This window comes from Neomonachus schauinslandi, chromosome X (assembly GCF_002201575.2).
Source record: "Neomonachus schauinslandi chromosome X, ASM220157v2, whole genome shotgun sequence".
NCBI lineage: Eukaryota > Metazoa > Chordata > Mammalia > Carnivora > Phocidae > Neomonachus > Neomonachus schauinslandi.
This window is the reverse complement of record NC_058419.1, coordinates 103,884,756-103,889,167: the sequence shown is the minus strand read 5'-3', so window position 1 is coordinate 103,889,167 and position 4,412 is coordinate 103,884,756. Positions and strand designations below refer to the sequence as shown.

At 36.7% G+C, this 4,412-nt stretch overlaps 1 pseudogene; it reads right to left on the bottom strand.

Annotated features, from left to right (window-relative positions):
• Positions 1 to 3,717: 3,717 nt before the first annotated feature.
• Positions 3,718 to 4,203, bottom strand: LOC110569769 (annotated as a pseudogene).
• Between the last annotated feature and the right edge of the window lie 209 nt (positions 4,204 to 4,412).

The following is a 4,412-nucleotide window of genomic DNA, read 5'->3' as shown; positions in this document are numbered from 1 at the left end:
AAGGGCTCAATAATAAAAAAGACAAATAACCCAAATCAAAAGTGGACAAAGAATCTGAATAGACATGTCTCCAAAGAAGATATACAAATGGCCAATAAGCCATGAAAAGATGTTCTATATCATTAGTCCTCAAAAAATGCAAATCAAAACACCAATGAGATACTTCACACTCAGTAGGATGACTGTAATCAAAAAGTCAGATAATAACAAGGATTGGTGAGGATGTAGAGAAACTGAAATCCTCTTTCACTGCTAGTGTTGATGCAAAATGATCCAGTGACTTTGGAAAACAGTCTCCTCAAAAAGTTAGACATACTATACTACCCAAAGCAATCTACACATTTAACGCAATCCCTATCAAAATACCAACAGCATTTTTCACAGAGCTAGAACAAACAATCCTACAATTTGTGTGGAACCACGAAAGACCCCAAATAGCCAGAGCAATCCTGAAAAAGAAAAACAAAACTAGAGGCAAAGAAAAATACCCTATGCTTTCATTTATAAATAGAATTTAAGAAACAAAACAGATGAACATATGGGAGGGAAAAAAGAAGAAAAAGAAAAAAGAGAGGGAAACAAACCATAAGAGACTCTTAATGATAGAGAAGAAACTGAGAGTTGCTGGAGGGAGGTGGGTGGGGGATGGGCTAAATGGGTGATGGGTATTAAGGAAGGCACATGTTGTGATGAGCACTAGGTGTTGTATGTAAGTGATGAATCACTAAATTCCACTCCTGAAACCAATATTGCACTGTATATTAACCTAATTAGAATTTAAATAAAAATGTGAAAAGAAAAAAAAGTTAGACATAGAGTTATCAGCAATTTTACTCCTAGGTTTATATTGTAGAAAAATGAAAATATGCATCCACACAAAAACTTGCACATAATTGCTCATAGCATCATTATTCATAATAACCAAAAGGTAAAAAAACAACCCAATATTCATCAGCTGATGAATAGGCAAACAAAATGTGGTATATTCATACAACGGAATAGTATTTGCCTGTGAAAAAGGATTGAAGTACTGAGAGATGCTACAACATGGATAAATTTTGCAAACATTAGGCCAAGTGATAAAACCCAGTCACAAAAAGCCACATGCCGTATGATTCCTTTTATGTGAAAGATCTGGACTAGGCAAACATATAGAGATAGAAGTAGAATGATGGCTGCTTATGGCTGGGGGATTAAAGGATGATAGCTAAATAGTATAGGTTTTCTTTTTGAAGTGATGCAGATGTTCTCAAATTTACTGTGATGAGCATACAATTCTGTGAATATACTAAAAACCACTGAATTGTACATATTAAATGGATGAGTTGTTCGATAGGTGAATTGTATTTCAATAAGGCTATTAGGGAAAAATTATCCTTAAAAAAACTTGAGAGCCTAAAAGGAGGGATATGGCTTTATGTTAACTTGCACTCTGATTAGTAAATGCTTTGTGATATTTAACCCAAAAAGCAAATAAAGCATACACTATAGATATAGAGGCAGACTGGCTTGTCTTTTATAGACAGGTCCATCTCAATTTACGTAAACTCAGACCATAAAGCATTAAATTGTTTCACAGTGATGGGGCTTACATGTTCTCCTTCTGTTTAAGTATTCGTTACTTGCAATAATAGGCACTTGATCTTGCATGGTATAACCATTATCTTTAATCACTGTGACCATGTTTTTCAAAAAAGCAAACTGTAGAAAATACCAATAAACTTGTTAAATTTACATATGACTTAATTTCTACAAACTGATAGTTCTAAAAAAATTGCATTTAACTTTTCTTTAAGAGGAACTACTTCTAGGGGCACCTGGGTAGCTCAGATGGTTAAGCGTCTGTCTTTGGCTCAGGTCGTGATCCCAGGGTCCTGGGATCGAGCCCCAAGTCAGGCTCTCTGCTTGGCGGGGAGTCTGCTTCTCCCTCTCCTTCAACTGCTCCCCCTGCTTGTGCTCTCTCTCTCTCTCTGTCAAGTAAATAAATAAAATCTTAAAAAAAAAAAAAAAGAAGAACTACTTCGGGGCGCCTGGGTGGCTCAGATGGTTAAGGGTCTGCCTTTCGCTCAGGTCATGATCCCAGGGTCCTGGGATCGAGCCCCACGTTTGGCTCCTGGCTCTGCTGGGAGCCTGCTTCTCCCTCGCCCTCTGCCTCTCCCCTGCTCATGCTCTCTCTCTCTCTGTCTCAAATGAATAAATAAAAATCTAAAACAAAACAAAACAAAACAAAAAAGAACTACTTCTAAACCTGAAACTGTATAATATACTAATATGGAGAGGCACTAAGATGAGCATATTTTGGTACTCAGTAAAACCAAGATCAATTTAGTAAACACCAACATGGAAACAAAAAGGCCCTTTACAGCTGTTATTAAAGAAAGATAATTGCTGGCTTTGATCACAGCATTTAAATTTGTGAAAAAAGTAGTAGAACAGTTTATGTTCCTCAAGGTGATGCTTTCTGTAAGGCATTTTTAAGTTCTACAGCTCATGTATTATAAACAGGCAATCCTTGTGTGGTTCAAAAATAAAATAAAACATTAAACTTGTTTTTGTGTTACGGCACATTATATAGATACAAAGCACTGGAATAAAACCATATATCAGTTTAAATATAGACCATAATGATGTTATAACTCAGCAAAAATGTTTTAAGGGAATGAGTAGTATACATGAGAGAGAGAGACAGAGAGACAGAATTACCTGCTCCAAACTTGCTGGTACTTGGAAATAATCTTAAACATACTAAGAGTTGTATCAAAATAAAATAAAAGCTAATGACTCAATCAGAAAAGTATATAAATTTCTGAAGATAACATTGAAGAGATTAAATTTTCTTTTTTTTTTTTTTTAAAGATTTTATTCCTTTATTTGAGAAAGAGGACTAGCAGGAAGGAGGGGCAAAGGGAGAGGGAGACACAGACTCCCTGCTGAGCAGGGAACCGGACATAGTGCTCCATCCCAGCATCCTGGGATCACAGTGGGAGCCAAAGGCAGATGGTTAACCGACTGAGCCACACAGGTGCCCCTACTTTCATTTTAATTCAATATAATTATTTTCTAAAATGCTAACAATCAGAGAAAGAATAGACAACTCCAGAACCCACCATCTTTCTTTTTATATTTTTAATAGCAATGCTCATATGATATACTTCTATAGTTTATGAGTACAACTGTTTTAGAAGAAAAATTAAATTTATAGAAACAAATTAAAACTCACCTAAGACTTTGTACTAATTCAGCAAAACTAATGGTTGTACAAACCTTACTATATATCAGTTTGAATATGGAAGATGTAAATATAAGTGAGCAGGTGACCATATAGGTACTACCTTCAATGTTTGGAATGACTGAAGGAATAAATCACCTAAGGACTACTTGAGACTAGAAGTGTACAGGTATTGTGTTGAGTATTTCGGCACTTCATAACTCTAGGGTTCTTAAATATTGATAAGATACAATTGATACAAATGGAAAACATATTTTAAATATTGAAGAGTTAGAATCTTTTACTAAGTGTGAAAATAACATCAAATATACAGAGGCTCTAATTCTGGCAAGCTTGTGGCCTGCTAAAACTGCTTTTCCATGTTCCTATGGAAGCTTCATTTGACATAGTATCCACCAAGGGTCCATATATTGGCTAATAAAATATAAATAAAATAAGGCTCTCTCTCAAGTTTCACTTCCAAGGCCATAGCATCAGGCAGCACCCTTTCATTGAATGAAACAGTTGTATCTGACGTTTCTGAGGGGCAAGTACTCTGTAGGACAATACTTCTCCAAATACAAAAGTTTCTTGCTGTTAAAAGCTCCACATTGCTTTTGTCTTATGAATTGTACTGCATCTTCATATTTCACTCCACCTTCATTTAATTCTCGGGCAACCAGCACTAGGAGCTCCCAAGACCTGCGGCACAGCGAACCTCAATACAAGAACCAGGATCTTCATGAAATTTCTTTTTTTTTTTAAGTTTTAAGCATTTATCAAAAACCATCATCAGAAGGCCAGTCCAAAATCCGGATGCCCTCTTCCTCCAAGCTGGCAGTGTGGTAAGGTGCCTCACACACGCTCATGATGGTGGGAACTCTGTTCTTCTTAAATTCATTTAAGAATTTGCTTAAGGAGGCATGGGTTGGACGGTGCACAATAAGAAACCACATATTCCTGTATGCAATCTCTATAAGAGCAAGGTAGTTCATCCCAGTTGTGTTGGCATAATTACATTTTAAAAAAGAAACTGAAGTTTACTTCAAAATACACCAGTTGAGGGGCACCTGGGTGGCACAGTTGGTTGAGCACCGACTCTTGGTTTTGGCTCAGGTTGTGATCTTAGGGTTGTGAGATTGAGCCCCGCATCAGGTTCCACACTGGGCACAGAGTCTGCTTGAGATTCTCTCTCCCTTTCCCT